The sequence below is a fragment of the Dreissena polymorpha genome, chromosome 15 (assembly GCF_020536995.1).
Source record: "Dreissena polymorpha isolate Duluth1 chromosome 15, UMN_Dpol_1.0, whole genome shotgun sequence".
NCBI classification, from domain to species: domain Eukaryota; kingdom Metazoa; phylum Mollusca; class Bivalvia; order Myida; family Dreissenidae; genus Dreissena; species Dreissena polymorpha.
In genome coordinates, this window is record NC_068369.1 from 29,132,948 (window position 1) to 29,153,256 (window position 20,309).

General features: G+C 36.5%; 1 protein-coding gene across 1 annotated transcript in view; it reads left to right on the forward strand.

Annotated features, from left to right (window-relative positions):
• Positions 1-3,305, forward strand: part of LOC127861068 (40S ribosomal protein S19-like) — a 251,655-nt gene extending 248,350 nt beyond the window's left edge. The window contains exon 7 of the mRNA XM_052399434.1: positions 3,294-3,305. The gene's annotated coding sequence lies outside the window, so the exon portion shown is untranslated. The remainder of the gene's footprint in view (positions 1-3,293) is intronic.
• Positions 3,306-20,309: the final 17,004 nt, after the last annotated feature.

The window sequence follows — 20,309 nt, forward strand, 5'->3', positions numbered from 1 at the left end:
GCGTTGTCGCCAGATGCAGTGTTGTCGCCAGACGCAGCGGTGTCGCCGGAGTCACCGTTGTCGCCAGAGTCACCGTTGTCGCAGGAGTCACCGTTGTCGCCGGAGTCACCGTTGTCGCAAGAGTCACCGTTGTCGCCGGAGTCACCGTTGTCGCAAGAGTCACCGTTGTCGCCAGACGCAGCGTTGTCGCCAGATGCAGTGTTGTCGCCAGACGCAGCGGTTTCGCCGGAGTCACCGTTGTCGCCAGAGTCACCGTTGTCGCTGGAGTCACCGTTGTCGCCGGAGTCACCGTTGTCGCAAGAGTCACCGTTGTCGCCAGACGCAGCGTTGTCGCCAGATGCAGTGTTGTCGCCAGACGCAGCGGTGTCGCCGGAGTCACCGTTGTCGCCAGAGTCACCGTTGTCGCCAGACGCAGCGTTGTCGCCTGACGCAGCGTTGTCGCCAGACGCAGCGCTGTCGCCAGAGTCACCGTTGTCATACGACTGTTCTAAGCGTGATATTATGTCCTTGTACACGCGTTGATTGATACGGATACTAACGTAATGCATGCCAAATCCTTCTGGGAAATACCCCAATGCAATTGTTCCAACATCACCATCGAACTTTCCATCTGCTGACACAATTGATGAGTGTTCTAGTCCTCGGGTAGAAACTACCAGGCACTGCAAATTATATTCTCTCATAAGTGCAATGAGCGTGAGGTTGTCGCCGTATGTCCCATTCTTAGACATATTCTTAACGTATTCATCAAATGTTTCATCATAGACAAAAGTTTCATAGAAATATCTGTTTTCTACAATGTGATGGACTGCTTCCTTACGTAAAGCATCTACGTCTTTGTATATACCAATTTTACCAAGTTGATGCGATATAGCAGCAAATTGACAATTTCCATCCGGATTTGGGTCCATGGCAATATTCACCCCATCCAACAACTGCAGATTTTCATGGTGTGTTAAAACATGATAGTACTTAGTTCTGTGATTTTGTTTCTCTGAGCGGTTCTGTTTTAATGAATGTTTTTTAATTTTTCGTTGTTTCTCTAACGCAACAGTTAGGCTAGTCATGTTTTCGACCCCAACCGATTTGCTTACGAATCCAAGTTCGGGTTTGTTCGGTACTTGAAATGACACGATATAAACACCATTTCGTTTTACTTTTTCTACCTTGCCTTCGATAACATATCTTTTGGTTGGCACCCTGGATTTTCGAAAGGGATAGCGAATTAATACTGTCTCTCCTACTTTGTACTTGCTTGGGGAAGTTGCGTTTTTCAACAGCGACCTGTAAGCCTTTTTATTTGCTCGCCGTATGGTTTTCTTTATTTCACGAGAACTATGACGTTCTTTGGTAAAAACATGACTTCTTCCGTAGTAGGCTTCAAAGGGCGTGAGACCCCCAAGAACTCGTTTGAAACTTGTGTTTATGGCATAGGCTAAATCTTGAAGCCCTTCGACCCAGTTAAATCCACGTTTACTTTTTGTTGCAAATAGAATCTTGGCCTTTATAACACTGTTTGACCTTTCACACTTGCCCTGTGATTGAGGATGATACGGCCTACTATTGATCATTTTGATGTTGTACTTGTTCAACAAAAGTTTCATACTAGGGCCTTTAAATTCCAGTCCGTTGTCACATTGGATGATGTCAGGGGCAAGGTTAACCATCAACACGTCCTCTAATGCCTTTGCAACTTCACGCGAACTCTTCGTTTTCAGGGGTTTTGGCATAACGTACCTAGAATAAACGTCCACGACTTGTAGAATATAACTGTATGTGGACCCCTTGTAGCTAACACTTTGATTTTTCATGTTAATTATGTCAATCTGCCATCTTTTGCCTGGTTCCTCTTCTGTAATTGTCTTTGGCTTTGGCTTGTTTGTAAATCTCGGATACTTCTCATGGTAATACTTGCTATTGTACAGTATTTCAAGGATAGCTTGTTCCGAGAACCCCGTGTAATTTACTTTCAGTTTGTTGTAAATAACCCTTGCTCCACATCCTTTGTTTTCCATGAACATCTTCTCAACAAATCTAGGAAGATCTTCTTTCACAAGGACTTGCTTTCCGCCACACAATAAAGAACCCCGGTCACCAAGCTCGAAGTCCTTACGTTTTCTAATCATGGCCAAACAATTATTCTCTTCAGGTGTCCGTTTCTTCACAGGGACATCGAACGATCCGTTTAAACATCTGACAATAATGTCGTACTTCGACCTGGGCAAGCACCCTTATTGCTTCCTTTTTCTCCTAATTGCTTCCTTCATCTGAAATAATATAATAAGTTATTATACATTTATACTTCATTAGTTAATAGAGCTTGTATTGAACACCGCGTGTCGAAAACGAATGTCTCACGACATGAGCTGAGCTAAAATCACTCGTCTGATAGCTCCGCTAAAATTTACAATCCGAACTTCCGGGCAATATGCGCAATGAAAGTAGCAAGTACTTCATGTAAAGTTTCATTGAAATCCAACCGAATTCAAATTCAGGGGAAAAATAGCGGGCAAACTTATGGCGGTCAACGGACAAACGGTCTGTAGAAACCAATGCTACGTGGATGGAAGGGATATAAAGAAGGGGCCCTGGGGGCCTAGGTCGCTCACCAGAAGTCACGACTAGGCAGGGTTCGAAGGTCAAAGACCTATAAACTCCATAAAATTTAAAATGTTCAAATCTACAGATTACAGGAGCTCGATCTGATTTTGGTGGAAAATACACTTTCGAAAAAATGACTGTAGCTTAAATATTTTAGCAGTTTAGGAGTTACGCACCCGGAAGGAATGCCACGGACAATTGGATAGACGGACGGACAACTGCAAATGCACTCTGAGGGGGGGGGGGGGCATAAAACATAAAAATCAATGCATGTTAAAACATCAATGCATATTAAGACAACTGAAAATTAAAATTATGTACAGTACTTACTGTCAAGAATTCTTTTGAAGTTTGAAGAAAGTTTGGATTTCAATTCTTTCTAGTCGAAAATCACAACTTTTCTTGCCGACCGCCAAGTCAAATATGGTTACTGACTTCTGAGTAAGACTCGTGTGCAAAATTCTCGCCTTTTTAAAGCGGCACGTTATCAAAGAAAAAATCGGAAACTTCAAAGCTTTGTCGGCTTCTCAGCAATATGACGTCGGAACGACAAATCAACTTTACAAAGTAATGTTTAGGAATACAGTCACACCTGTCTAAAGCAGCCAGTCAAACATCCTTATTTTTGGAGAGATATATTCATTTAAAAGAGCTCAAAATCTCTTAAATCGGATTTTGGTGAAAATACACTTTCGAAAAAAAAAGTTTTAAAAATTTGAAAATTGCTATTAATGATCTCCACGAAAGTATCTGGCCCGCCCGGGAATCGAACCCAGGCCGCCTGCGTGCCAATCTGACGCGCAACCGACTGAGCTAGCCGGCGAAACAGTTATACAACCAGCAAAATCCATGTTAAGTGTGGTTAGGTTAGCTGTTTCTGTTACTGCTAGTTACGACGACGACGACGACGACGATGATGATGATGATTATGATGATGATGATGATGATGATGATGATGATGATGATGATGATACTTTTGTCACTTCCAATATTAGGTTAATACAATGTATTTGAGTTTGAAAAAAAGTTTACACATCGGCAGACTATTTCATTTATTAAGAAATACATAATTTATGTACCATATACGTAGGCCATTTTCATTTTTATGAGTTTTTTTGGTATGTACCAAATACGTTTTGGCGAGCATAGAAAAACTTATTCCAACCGAATATGGTACAATGTTTGTACCATATTCGGTCGAAAATTGTACCATCTTCGGTCCGAGTATGGTACATTTGTACCATATTCGGCCGAATATGGTACAAATGTACCATATTCGTTTTTGTACCAAATACGGTCCGACAAGGCGCTTTACATAAGAACATTTGACGTATCTCAGATACGAATACATTTTGCAACACTGTTTCAATAGAAATCGATCAAAACTACTCAATTATACTATAAAACTACTCTATAATACTTATACTATAAGTACTACGTAACAACATGCACAGTAACCATAGATTAGAAAGATCAACAAGACACTATAAAAACTACGCTATATGTATAGCTATAAGACAATTAATGAAACAATAAAATCTAAAACTTAACCTATAAGTACTACGTAAAAAACAAAAAACAAAACGCAAACAAGAAAACTGCTCATAGTTCAGATTATTAATCATTGTAGTTGCAACAAAACAATTTAGATCAATTAATAGATATACTTCAATTGTTGTTTGAATCAGAGGTGTTTAACACAGAAGTGCGTTGATATCAACATTTCAGATAGCAGTTTTAACTGGCTGATAAACACCGGTGACGCGAACTTTATTTATTAAGTAAAAGTGAGTGAGTGAGTGAGTGAGTGAGTGAGTGAGTGAGTGAGTGAGTGAGTGAGTGAGTGAGTGAGTGAGTGGGTAAGTTTAAAACTTTTGTATAAACATCGCAAAAAAGGAAGTCTTGGTTCGGAGTTCAGCGCACACTACAAACTAGTTGCAACAACAAATTTTAAATCAAGTACTACATAAAAAAAACATCATTTTGGGTTTTAGATCCGTGGCGTTTAAAACAGACGTGCGTTGGAATCAACATTCCATATCGCGGTGCAGTTGGTCGATAAACAACGGTAACGCGTACTTTATTAATTAGAAGTGGATTGTGTTAGTGATTGAGTAAAGAAGCGGGGTTGTGGTGGAGGGAAGGGTGGTTGAGAGAGAAGAGGGTTGTCAAGTGAAGCGGTGAGGTAAGGAAGGGTTAGGGGTAGAGGAAGGAAGATATGGCAGTGGATTGATGGAGGTGTAGAATGGACGGATAGAGGGATGAGGAAGGGTATGTAGTTTAGGGAAGACAGGCGAGTGAATGGGGAGGAAGGGCTGGATGGAGGAAAGGAGGAGGCGGGCGGGAAAATAAGCGCAGAGGAGAAAAGGGGTGAGGGTATGATGGGAGTTAGGAAAGTAGAGGGACGAGACTGGAGGGAGGAAAAGTAGAAGTAAAGTAATTGATTGACAGATGGATGAAGAGCGGGGATATGGACAGAGAGGCCTGGGATTGAAGTCAGGTAGGGATTATCATGTATGTTTAGGTGTTTCGTGGTGTTTTTGACCATTTGGTAGTTTCTTGTTTTTACTTTCCTGTGAAACTATATAACACCATACTTTTTGGCTATCTTTCAACTTGATTAAATTGATGATGGTCAATCACGCGAAAACTGTAATCTATGAACGCTCCACACAACATCGTGTGCGAGTGGGGCAAACGTTAATTAACTTGTTCACATAAATTTTTCTAACGCGCCATAATATTATGTATACAAATCTAAATCTACATGCATCAATTTGTTTGAGATATGTTCATTTCAACACTCAATTACTCCGTACAGTCGCCAGTAGTTAGCCTAACAGCATAGATGTCGGTATACCTTTACCTTCAGGGGAATGAATGTACATATGAGCGTGTGATTTTCTTATCGTTTAGCGTTGATTTGTCTTCATGAATAATTTAACATCCTATCACAGTATTCAAAATAATTGTTTAGTTAAGGGTAACACTTGATAAATTGGATAAACAATTATGTTGATAGTATTTATAATGGGAAACGATTTATGGTGATCATGAGATTATTATGATGATCACGTAAATTGTGTTATATTTGTGTTGCTGTTGCTGATGTTGTTATTGATGATACTTATGAGGATCATGATGATGATGATGATGATGGTGGTGGTGATGATGATGATGATTATGATGATGATGATGATGATTATGATGATGGTGGTGGTGATGATGATGCTTTTGCTGCTGCTTCTGCTTCTGCTGCTGCTGATGATGGTGGTGGTGATGATGAATATGATGATGATGATGATGATGATGATGATGATGATGATGATGATGATGATGATGATGATGATGATGATGATGATGATGATGATGATGATGATGATGATGATGATGATGATGCTTATGAGTAAGAGGTGGACGACAACGACTGAAACGATGTCTGTAACGAAATTCAATTTCATATCAAATCGAAACGTTGCTATTCTGTCGATATCTGAAAAGACTATTGCTGGTAGGTGTGGCCTGTTTAAGGAGGGCGTGGACCAGAATCCGCGACCAATCAGAACAGGCAAAGATTAATGCGAGATTAGAAAAGACAAATAACGTTATCGAATGCGCGTGAAATGAAGTGACATAAAAAATGCGAGACTCATTTTTCTGTAAATAAGTTATGTATTCGCTGATGTTCTACATGTGAACATAGAAATCATTCGAAAGGAAGACTCTCACATTTCATACATTTGTATAGTGTTTAAAATAAAACGCAAAAAACAACAACTATAATTGTATGAGGCGGACATGTTTTGTTAAAAATATTTGTTGTGAATTCGAAAACATTATCAATCTTTTAATGATAATAACGATGATTTTTTTTTAATTTATAGAACTTTCAAATAAATTAAAATATTTATTGTCTGGTATTTTCGAGGGTTTACATAAAATAATATTAATAGGTATATTAAATCATTATATAACATGTTAATATAAAGCTTTTAAACGTTTAGAATACGTTAAGAATATACACCATTCTATAAAAAAAACTATCCCAGTGTTTAAATTTTGGTTTACAAATTGTTTTGTCAGACGTCTAGATAATTATCGTGTATAATACTCGCAACGCTTTTTAATATTATGGCACGAAGAATCTAACATTGTTTGACTAATGTACAACAGAAAGTTCGTAACAGGAAGTAAGTTTTATAAATTTACTTTTACTACTTTTACTGCGATAGACGAGGTATTTCTCACTTTATTTATGATGTACAATGACAAACATCTTTCATGTTTCTATGCAAAATTCTTCCTTAACATGTATACGTTTATATGATAAAAAACATAATCCAGAATACTAGAGCCGCACACAACAGTACTTCATGCATGGGCAGTCCGCACAGGCTATTCAGGGACGACTAGAGCCGCACACAACAGTACTTCATGCATGGGCAGTCCGCACAGGCTATTCAGGGACGACTAGAGCCGCACACAACAGTACTTCATGCATGGGCAGTCCGCACAGGCTATTCAGGGACGACTAGAGCCGCACACAACAGTACTTCATGCATGGGCAGTCCGCACAGGCTATTCAGGGACGACATGGGCAGTCCGCACAGGCTATTCAGGGACGACTTTTTCAGCCTTAACCCTTTAAGCGCTGGAACCGGATTTTAAAGGCCTTTGCAAACAGTTTGGATCCAGCTGAGACGCCACAGAACGTGGCGTCTCATAAGGATCCAAATTGTTTGCTATTCTGATAGTATTCTTTGAAAAAAATCGAAGAAAATGCTAATTTTAGAAATTCAGCAGACGACATTTTAGCAGACGACAAATTTCCCAGCACGCAAAGGGTTAACTAGATTTTCGTTAAGACAAGTCTTCCTTTAACGAAAAATTCCATGAATTCCACCTAAAACGTTCGTCTAACATCTTGGCATCAGTAATGTTTTATCGCAAATACAACAACAACAGTAATTACAAAACTGCTCCATAAAAATTACCGCCTCGCTTTATCAGAGTCCACAATCTTGTTCCCGTTGCTCGTAAGTATACGAATCACTGACAAACTGTTTTCATTGCAAGTGCAAAACATTACATAACAAGTGTAAGTTCTCGTTTTGCTAATGAACCAGAATGATCTCCGCTTGTTTACATTTCATTTTCTCGCTCCGGAAGTGTATATATTGAGTATACTGTAGCCAATACAGTACGGTGTTGGTTTTCAATCTGCGTCGCAGGAAGTTCATTTTCGTCACTCGGGACTAAACAAATCAGAACGAGGCGGTGACGCCAGTGGGTGGGGAAATGAGCCGTGTAATTCACCCCTTCTTGTTTACGCTTGTAGTTAATTTAACTCTCTGAACAAGTGATGGATTCACATTCCTGGACGTTGTCTTCATCGGACGTCAATTGCTGGAAACACAAATGGTTATGAATATTTTTAATATTCACAAGTTTCACTCAACATTATTTGCATTTATATTTGAGGTTATTTGATTTTAACCGGTAGGATGCAATAGGCATCATGGCAGTTTTGCTGATAATGATAACTTGCGTCATATATAAATGTCTTGTTGAAACAGACTTTTCATTGTTTTGTTGTTCACTTGTCTACAGAAGAATTGAAAAAGTTGGTATCTTTCTTACTTTCAAACGTTGATCAAAATAAATATTTGCATAAACTTTTTTTTCCGCAAAATTGACCGTCATAGTGGCTTAATGTCGAGTCATTTATAATCATAAAAATAAACACATAAATATGTTTCGCTTAAGATTTGTTTAGTTTGCATTTTGAAAAAAAAACATTTGGTTTTATTAATATGAGTACTATGTTATAAAAGTACGGGTTTTATATTGTGCTGTATGGTGTTTTGTCATTTGTTACTTGTCACTTGAATAACGGACCATTGCACCGCACTTTGGTGTTCACCCATTTCCGGTGTTCATCAACAAAGTGCGTTACGCACTTTACCCAAAATGGTGATGTGATATTATGACGACGACGACGACGATGATTCATTTAACTTTCGAATTTTTTACAACTCTTGGGATTTTTCAGTTTGCCGATTAAAAAATCCATCGTTAGAAATAAGACATTATATATCTTGCATACCATCTCGTCAGCTATGGGAGGGGTATCGATTTGTAGAAGACAACTTGAAAGTTTAAAAAATGCGCCAAAGCGACAAAATACCCCTAAGAGTCGATAATTTGTTGAAATGTTTGTGAAAATAAAGACGCAATTACAATATTAGCAGCTACAGTGTTGGAATCTGAGCGCATGCGCGAACTGATCAGAGACTCCTGTCTTGCAAAGACAAAAACAGACAAACTTTTAAGTCCAAACTTTAACTGTTATAACGTTAATATGAGCAAGTCGCCGAACATACAATATAAAAAGCGTTCTGTTATGTTTCTATTTTTTATAAGAAGTAGTATGGAATAGTAAAAAGCAGAAAAAGATGAAGAAGAAGAAGTAGTAATAGAAGTAGTAGTAGTAGTAGTAGTAGTAGTAGTAGTAGTAGTAGTAGTAGTAGTAGTAGAAGTAGTAGTAGTAGTAGTAGTAGTAGTAGTAGTAGTAGTAGAAGTAGTAGTAGTAGTAGTAGTAGTAGTAGTAGTAGTAGTAGTAGTAGTAGTAGTAGTAGTGGTAGTATTAGTAGTAGTAGTAGTAGTAGTAGTAGAAGTAGTAGTAGTAGTAGTAGTAGTAGTAGTAGTAGTAGTAGTAGATGATGTAGTAGTAGTAGTAGTAGTAGTAGTAGTAGTAGTAGTAGTAGTAGAAGTAGTAGTAGTAGTACTAGTAGTTGTTGTTGTCGTAGAAGTAGTAGTAGTTGCAGTAGTAGTAGTAGTAGTAGTAGTAGTAGTGGAAGTAGTAGTAGTAGTAGTAGTAGTATTAGTAGTAGTAGTAGTAGTAGTAGAAGTAGTAGTGATAGTAGTAGTAGTAATAGTAGCAATAGTAATAGTAGTAGTAGTAGAATAAGTAGTAGTAGTAGTTGTTGTTATTGTTGATGATGTTATCGTTTTTGTTCATGTTTTTTTTCTTGTTGTTTTTCATGTGTTTTTTGTTGTTGTTGACGTAGCATAAGCAGAAGTAGTACGCGTTCATGCAGTAGAATGATAAGAAATTTTTGAAGAAGCGACTGCAGTTATCGTCAAGTATATAAAATTTCATTTACACATACAATATAATAAATACAGATTTAAGAGAATTGCGGAAACAGGACGCTGTTGATGTTCAAATAATAAATCAAGGTCTTCAAAAAGATAATTAAAAAGAACACCAACGAATTTAAAGCAAATTTACGCCCATGATGTTAGTGCAAAGTCCACAGAAGGCGTTTTAAAGGCCATAAGTTGTCAATCACTTTGACCAGTCTGTGTCCATTTTCCACACATGTTTCGTTTTATCTTCAAATGCAACTATAGTTTACGACCCGAACGTGTTGATAAAACTAACAAAATAAAACTTTCCGCAAATAAAAGGTATTGATATAAATGGGCATAAAATGTTGCGGTAACAATACTCCTGAACACGGCCTATTAATAAACAGGAGACAATTCTGATTTGAATATGACTTGGTCAAGCAGCCGCGGTTTTGATAATACTATTAAATGCGTAATTGGTATATTTTGGATATGTTTATAGATTTAAATTTCAGTGGGTGATATTTTAAATCTTTAATTAATCTTCACCACGAACCGATAATATCAAATTGACCACGGTGTCCGATTTAATGGCTATATCCGAATTGTGGTTGTCATAAACGTTTCCAGACGTCAACAATGGCGTGCTTTCACATTGATTCGGATATCACCAAAATTTTTCTCATATCTTCATCTCGCTGGTACGCAGGAACTTTTGACATTTAATATTTGAATGTGTTATTTTTCCTGTCATTTTGAAAATAATGATTTACGTACGGTTGATATATTTTCTCTCAATGACGGAAAATGGTATTATAGTTTGCTAAAACAACCCGTGTGATTTTGAGTTTTCAATAAAGCCAAGGTTAAACGATTGTCAGGAACTGACTTGTTTCAATTAAGATTCTCTCTGGCAAAACGGGTTTTAATGCATGTGCGAAAAGTGTCCTCTGAGATTAGCCCTAGCAGTAAAAAAGATGAAATGATACAATCAACATAAAATCTTGTGTCTTCTAGTATTTTTCCGACCCTAGCTTATCAACTCACACCTTCCCCCGTTCAGCTGATTTATGGCAGCCTTAATGGCCCACACAGGAATTAAATGACATAAATTCCTTCACGGAAATTAACGAACGTCACCGAAACGTGACGGATATCGTTTTATAGCCATTTTTGGATAATTAGCGCTTCGGAATTTGGGCGAACGAATGCGACAAATGCAAACACAGTTTTCCGACATAGCTTCTCGTCAGCGCTTGCCGAACGCTGGTCCGTCGGCTTTTATGTCTGCGCCGCCAACTAAAAAAACCGGACTTTCGCACGTGCGTTAAGTATCGTCCCAGATTTTACATTGAAGTCCGCAAAAGCTTATCAGGGTCGACATTTTGCATCTAGACTGGATATTTGTTCAGTTGAGATTTCGTTTGAACAAAAAATTCCACTAAGCGGAGGTTGTCGTTTAGACTAGCATTTACTGTCTGAATAGGCTAATCTAGGACGACACTTTACTGTCTGAATAGGCTAATCTAGGACGACACTTTACTTACTGAATAGGCTAATCTAGGACGACACTTTACTGACTGAATAGGCTAATCTAGGACGACACTTTACTTACTGAATAGGCTAATCTAGGACGACACTTTACTGACTGAATAGGCTAATCTAGGACGACACTTTACTGATTGAATAGGCTAATATAGGACGACACTTTACTGTCTGAATAGGCTAATCTAGGACGACACTTTACTGTCTGAATAGGCTAATCTAGGACGACACTTTACTGACTGAATATGCTAATCTAGGACGACACTTTACTGTCTGAATAGGCTAATCTATGACGACACTTTACTGACTGAATATGCTAATCTAGGACGACACTTTACTGACTGAATATGCTAATCTAGGACGACACTTTACTGTCTGAATAGGCTGATCTAGGACGACACTTTACTGATTGAATAGGCTAATCTAGGACGACACTTAACGGACTGAATAGGCTAATCTAGGACGATACTTTACTGACTGAAAAGGCTAATCTAGGACGACACTTTACTGTCTGAATAGTCTAATCTAGGACGACACTTTACTGACTTAATAGGCTAATCTAGGATGACACTTTACTGACTGAATAGGCTAATCTAGGACGACACTTTACTGACTTAATAGGCTAATCTAGAACGACACTTTATTGACTGAAAAGGCTAATCTAGGACGACACTGTACGGACATGCATTAAGCTTCAATTTCCCAAAGCGATGCTCGTTTCGATTTCAAATTATTTTTAAGTGATTTTATATTTGTTCTTTAAACTGGGTTGTTGTTGCGTATCCACATGCGATGATACGGACAGCTAGACAAATAGTAATTTATTAATTATTATCAAGGTCACGTGATTGTTTGGTATCAAAGAATTATCTGTCTGGTCAATGTAAATAAAATAGTGAAAACATGTTAATGTAAAAGTTATTAGTTAATGTAAAACAGCAACCATTATGCCACAATTCATTTCATCCTCGCTCTGGAAAAACGATGCTAAATGCACTTGCGTCTTCGATTTTTCCGCTTTTAATGAATATCCGTTTACAGGAACGCAGTTTACGCACAAATCCAGTCGAGGCGGAAATTGTCGTCCCTGATTAGCCTATGCAGACTGCATTTTTGAAGACACTTTACGCAAATGCATTCTGCCCTATTTTCACAGAACGCAGCGCAATAATTAAAAAATCAAAGCGCTGAAGCCACCGAAGTTGTTTGCTGTTGCATAATTTAAGACGCAACTCATTTTACAAAATTAATCGCAAGTTTGAAATGAACACAACCCATTCAAATTTATAAAGAATGTGTCATAACGCACGGGTCGAGATTTGTGTGCACTTTTTATCATGCTATTTATTTATAGAGATAACTTATGCAAAATAACAACAACATGACCCTTTTTGACGTTCTGAAAGCATAGAAAGTATGATGAAAATAGTAATGAGAACTGAATATAACGGCAATTTGCAATCACCATCATATTAAATGAATATTGTTGGAATATCGAATACCTATCTCACTAAAAATATACTTTCATGTTGGAAATTCCCAGTACAAAACTTTTGATTTTTGACACCATATACACATTCAAAATACACAATAAGATAATTGATGAAAATAAATAAAAAAAATAATCTGCGAGCAATACTTTTTTCTTACGAATAAGGTAGTCACAATGACAGCCTTGTTGACCCGTACTTTGTTGTTTATGCATTACTTGTTACGCCAGCAGTTCACACGATGTCAATAACTCTGACCTAAACATAGGTATAGAGCACTAATGCGCTTTTTCGACGTATTTGTTTTGCCCGGCTTTTCACATTAAATGACTTTTACATCACGCCAGCAGACACGCATGAATATTTTCAAGATAAAACCTCTGAACGTTGGTTACATCACTGTGTCTGTGCTCAACGCAAAGGATGTAGCACTGTTCAGTGTAAGGGATTCCGGACTACTCTCTGTATGTTCAAACGACACAAATTATGGCCCAGTTACAATTACGCGTTTGAATCCATCTCTCAAAATTTCAGGGTCAGTACTCGTTCACTAAATCGTCCGGGGAATGTATAATTGACTATCAATAAACACAGTTTTGCTTTCAAGATAAGAAAACAAACATTACCGAAATAGTATAGTGTCACGATAAGAGGAAAATCGTTTAATGATCAAACCACAAATGTTTGCCGTACTCGGTTATCACGTCTGGAAATCGTTCTTGAACGCCTGGATAGGCTGCCTTTATTTGCAAGTATGCTATTTTGAATTCAATTTTGTATCGAAAATCATTGTGCTTAGATGTGCCATTTACAATTCTCAATGAGATTTTTAATGACCGGCGTCATGCGAAAAATGGGTTTTATTCCATATGCGCCCATCAAAGATATAGCCCACTTAGCCTGCGCATCTCTCAGTCTCGTCAGGAGATACATAATAAGACCATAACACATTGAGTGATTTCATAGCGAACAGCATCGCCTCTGACGAGACTGCGCAATGCACATGTTGGACTTAAGATACTCTAGCCGAAACGCATAAGACCCATTTTCGCATGACGCGGCTTTGAAAGCGTGATTTAAATGTGTCGAACGAAAGCTGCGTGTAAATCAAATATGAACATACGATATATTTCGATAATGAAAAAATATACTCATAACAAGGCATGTGAGGACACATATGATGTGCACTCCCGTAGTATAATTTGTATCTACTTACACTTATGTGTGGTTTGACAATGATAACACACATTTCATGCGGTGAATATGCGACTTACACGTGAAAACAAACACAATAGTTAAACTTTTGTTTTGAATTTAATTATTTAGAAACCTAAATTGCAAACTTTATTTCAAAGTCAGCATTTACGTCGACTTAAATTTTTAAAAGATATTTCTTGTTATATATGTTTTTTATATTCAGTGTTAGCGATTATAAAACATTTTTCTATAGTATACTTGTAGTTATTGGTGAACTCATGTTCAAAGTTTAATAAATTGAGAACTGTGAATATAAACAAGCGTATCCTTCTATTATTGCGTTGTTAGCACCCGTAAATACAAAAGATCGCCGCTATCTGTTGAGAACAAAAGAACGTTTCCAAGAAATATCAAATTTTACCCCGCTGTAGTACATGTAGCATGCACTTTACAGGAGGTTACAAAAAACATCCCACTATACTTGTTTATCAGCAAAAGTGTTATTTTCCCGAATCTATTAATAGCCTCAGATGCGGAAGATGCGGTGGTTATCGTTCTTAGCGTAGTTAAGAGCAGACCGACTTGCAACGCGTAGTACTAACAAGCGAACAACTAAAAATCATAGTCACAAGTTCTCCTTAAAAAGCGCCACATAAACGCGTTTGCTCACGTTTTTATTATTGAGTTTGCACGCTCACAGCAATGCTTAAAAGCTAAATGTTTATCTCTGCAAAACCCTTTTGTAAACAAAGTATCCTTCAAGAACAATATTGCGCGCTCGTGATTTGTTTTATCGAAACATAATTCGTACTTTAGCAAATTAATTATCTTTTCTCCCGAAACGCACAGCTTACATATTGCCACTTATTATTATGGCGGTTAAGCGTGAAACAAGATTTCGCAAAGAAAAACAAACAGTTGTTTTGTACAACGATTATATATCGCTGTTTGACATCATAATTAGAATTTCTTGGTAATTTGAAATCCTGTACGCTTGGAGAGTGAGTACGATTATGCACATAATAAATACCATTATAAAAGATGTTGATATTTTGTTTGCGTAATCATTTTAATATTTTCCCAGTAGTTATAATCACAATAAACATAATCAGAAACAGAGATTTTACAGAATTTATATAATTATCATCCCAATTGTCGTCAATCCTCCTCCTCCTCATCCTTCTCTTCATCCTCATCTTCATAATCATCATCATCCTCAACCTCATCACCACCACCATCCCTCTCGTCGTCGTCGTCGCCGTCGAAGGTAAACAAAACAATTTTAAGAAACAAACCCAATACCAATATTTCATTTCAGCAGACTTTTAATTGTCGACCACCGGTGCCAAAAGCGACCCGTTTATGGAAACAATATATCATCATCATCGTTAATTACATTCATCATAATTACAAGAATTTCAATCCGCCCACATAGGCCGGCCGGCTCCTGCTTAGAAATATGATAAATCACTCTCGATGGATCACCACATCAATATTGCCATTCATAGTGGTTGTTCACCAGCTAATTTCCGATAATGAATATGCCGCATTTGCCAAATTTAGACGCTTTTCGCTGAATTGTTATGTTGCCGCTAGTTATTAATTCCATGACACTCGAGGCATGCAACAATTTGTTGAAAATAGCTGTTTAGTACGGACTCTCATAGATATTTCAAGGGACCTATACAAACAATTTGTTGAAAATAGCTGTTTAGTACGGACTATCGTAGATATTTACAGGGACCTATACAAACAATTAATATTAATAACTATAAGAGTTTTCAACATAATTATTACGAACTTTCAGTATCAAGTTAAGGAAGATTATAGTATCATTTTTTAAAATTCATAATGCTTACAGCATTTTAAAATATCGTTGTCGTGGCGTAGTGAATATGGTGTCCGCCTAGCGATCTGGAGGTCATGGGTTCGATCCCACTGTGGGGGCATTCTTTAGATCTCCGCCATAAACACCGAGTACTGGTTTTAGTTAGTCCCAGCAAATGGGCTCGAGAGCATTTCAAATAAGCCTTAGCCTTTCTATGCAAACGAGCTAAAATAAATAGGTTGAAACTAAATATTGTTGTTTTAAAATATTGGCCCGATAAAATCCCAAACGAATGCTTAAAGTTGTGAAGATCAGATCCGTATTGTTCAAAACTGCTTCGGATAATTTAACCAAATGCGATTATAGTTAAGATTCACTGTAAATAGCATCACTTTTAATCAAATTGCTAATCGAAAGTTTACGTTAACTAAAAATCTATAATTTATGAAAATAAAATACATTTCAATTATTAAAGAGGTTAATTGATCCAATAATCAAGAGTTTGCAACGTCTGTATCTCAACTTAACGATTAACTGTGTGCAAGTTTGACGTTGAAAAGTTAAAGTCAAAAAGGGTATCAACAAAGAGCCCACTCGGTTATTGATGAGGAACGCTAGGTGCTCGGAGCAATCAGGACGGCAAAGTTTTTCGTGATAACCACGGTATTCAAGTCTAAAACCCGACATTGCATCTGATGGCCCTTGACTTTCTCAATGAAAACTTATTAAGCTTCGCTAATTATCTATTTGTTCAGGAGAACGTATCAAATCGCGCTAATGATCTATTTGTTTAAAACTCGTCTGCAGAGATTAAACCCTGATTTGTCACGCTCGATGCGTCGTCCGATAAGCCTTCCGATGCATTCAAAGCATCACAAGTTATGTGTTATTAAATTTCTGCCGTAAGCAGTTGAAATTTCACCATAAGACATGAACTGTTATTAAGCATGTTTTTTCGTTTAAAAATGTTCTCATGATAAGCAAAACACTAAGATTTTCAATAAGGGAGTTCGGAGAAGTCGTATCTTTTTTTGTTCAAAATCTCAAAAAAATAAATAATTATGTCTTCGAAATTCAAATTGTTAAACGTTTGGTCCTAATTTGTACACGGGCATTCTACCATTAAGTTACGATGGTAAAGATTTGTAGTAACGTCGCCGTGGCGTATTAAAGTTGGTGTCCTCCTAGAGACCGACAAGTCTAAGTTTCGATCACCAATCAGCATTCTCTAGATCCACCATAGTAACCAAGTAGTGGTTCTACCCAGGAAACGGACTCGAGAGCGTTTCAATAAGTCTTAGACTTTCGATGCCATCATTCTAACATACATGGGTTTAAATTAAATTGGTAATTAAACAAAATACTTATAACTATTGAACCAATTTTGTATCAATATTGCAAATGCAAATATTCTAACATATATATGTTGTTTTTTAAATGCATTTTTAATTACTCCAATACATCGACAGTGTATTACAATGTCTCTGGGTTGAATCATTCACTAAAGTATGATATTTGTACATTTCCATAAATCCATTTAGGTGTCAAGAGTAAAATGTGAAGGTATGGTACCGTAATTACTCTATGTTTTCGGACACTCTAAGTTTTCGGACACCCCTTTTTTAAGGATAAATAATTATTTTTAAGTGTCCGAAAACATAGAGTAATTACGGTATTCAACGATGGTGTTGTTTTCGACACAGGTGTTCGACAAATAAACAGCCGTTTATAAATCATCTTTCAATAGAAACGGTTGCATCTTTACGATGTACCCTCGCACATTTTAATTTGACAACTTTATGATAAATTGAAAAGTTAACTGATACAGTGGGTATCAAATCTGTGCGAATTTGAAAAAAATAACTTTAACAATCAGTTGAGTAATTGACTGTGACAAAACAAGCCGGGAAATTAATTTTGCCTTACACACTATTGAGATCGTTAAACAGAATTTCGTGGTGAAGCGATGGCATTTGCGATAAAATTGCGCTATTTTATTTTGAAAATACATATTAATATTCAGCTCATAAAATGCAACATCATTATTTATTTATGTGTTTCGAATTTTTTTCTAGATATTTACGCGTTTCGTAAAAACAGGAAACTATGATGAATTGTTAACAATTATCCACTTAACTCATGCGCGCGGCATTTATGTTATTATATTTCATATTCTAACAGTCATGATTCTCGCCGGTCTAACTACAGCCAAAGTCAGACTTGCGTCGTAATTAAATAACGCAAAAAAAAACCATCGAAGCGAATCCAAATATAGTTTCAATCGAAATACTATTTGTCAAATACTGCTGGAATCCAACACGTGTGTTTTATTCTTCCCATCTTATTTACACGTATGTTTTATTCATACTTGCTTCATTAGTATGTTTTCTAAACATGTTCTTAATTAGTATGTTTTCTTTGCATTTCTTAAGAAGTAAGTTCAATTCACATGCTGCTCACAAATATGTTTTATTCCTATTTTATTCACTATTATGTGTTCCTTACATGTTCTTCACATGTATGATTTTTTCACCTGTTGTTCGGTATTATTTACAATTTCTTCACATGTATGTGAACCTATCTATTTTAGAGAATCAATGAAAACATAACCTTCTGTAATTTCTTCACAGGCATATGGACTTATCGATTTTAGAGATTCAATGAAAACACATCCGTCGCTAATTCCTCAGTTGGAGTTGAAACTAACATCTTGACTACAGTTTACAACCCTAGTTTTCTAAAATAGTTTGGGTGTTTTCGAAGAAAATATAGGGGTTATCAAACACGTAGGGACATATGCTAGTTGACCTTTGTTGATTTCTATCCCGGTTACATGTATTTAACAATTTATGTTCAAAATATGTTTTGCACTATTATGATGTTTTCTATATGAAAAATATTATTTTAAAAATATAGCTCTAAACGGATGATACTATTATCGTTTACATAACAATTTAAAATCGGTAATAATGATGTCGAAATACATTCACATCTTTAATACATTCAGGAAAATTAACGACTTTACACGAGTCATAACCCAGCAGACACGCAACGTTGAATCAACGTTGAATGTTAGTCGTGACGTCGATAAACCTTATTTCAACCAATATACAGCTACATGGATGTCTGCATTCTGCTTGGTTGATACTCGACGTTGTATCAACGTTGATATTTGGTTTAGGTTGAAATTATTTTTTCAACTGATAGATTAATAAATTCATATTTTCAAACACTTTAATTCTGTATATAGTGATATTAAGCAGTCTGTCAACAACGAATATACATTAGCCGTTAATAACCATATAAATGCTGTGTAAATGCATCTGATCAAATTTGACAATTTATGCTATGCTATGCAATGTTATGTTATGGTTTGGTATGGTATGAGTGTTATGTTATGTTGTGTTGATTGCTTATTGATTTTCATCCTTTTTTGGGGCGGGAGTGTCGCGAACTGCGATTAATTATACCTTGGGTGTGGATGCTGGATTTGATATCTGATATTGTTCGAGAGAGAGAGTTTGTTTGTTTAAGATTAAATGTGCTCTGTTGCAAGAGAGATTACATTTTCGACTTTGCTTATCAGCTTTGTATGTTGTGAATGTTGATAAGTGTGGGTCTGTTTGGCGAGAGTGGACAAATTTGTAGCTTAATAACGTGTCTGGAAAGAGTTTAGTTAGTTGGAATCTAGACTTTAAATTAGTAACATCGAAACATCTATCATTGTGGATTATAGTTGTATTAAGATCAGCAATTAGTGGACAATAATTGCTTTTTGACCAACAATATTGAAAATAACTAAATATTAAGTGTAAAAGTAAAAACTGCTTATTTTGGAATATTATGAAACTTGTGTTAAAATAAAAATAAAATACAATCTCAAATATTAATAAAGTGTTGTGTAATTAATGAACTCAATGTAGTGATTAAATTGTATACAGTCCTAACAGTTATTATAATAACCTCGCTACATTGAATGGAAATTAATGAAAATTCAACCAAATATTGACGTTAAGTCAACGTTGTTTCAACGTTAAATCAACGTTATTTTCAACGTTGAAACAACGTTGATTCAACGTTGATAACGACGTTGATTTTAAGTTGATGCCTCAACGTTGTCTCAACTTTCAAAATCAAATATATATCCAACCAATTTTCAACGTTGAATCTGACGTTGATTCAACGTTGAATCAACGTTACTGTGTCTGCTGGGAAAACACTAATATCGTGTCGTCTATCCATGCAAAACCAAGGCGTTCCTTTGTCGAAACAAATTTGTTTTGTTACTTTAATTTATGGACAATCGCATGTTTTGACAAATGAGTTGTGATGTTCACTTAACATAATTTATTATTTTCACACCGTTTAACATACCGGTGCGAAATGTATAATAAAGGCATTCGGTATAGAAAAACCAATTTGAAACAGGACGCCTCGCGAATTTATGTGTTACGATATCATTTTCCGCAGTAACCATTTAATTTATTAAAAACGCTCTAAATGTTTTATAATTC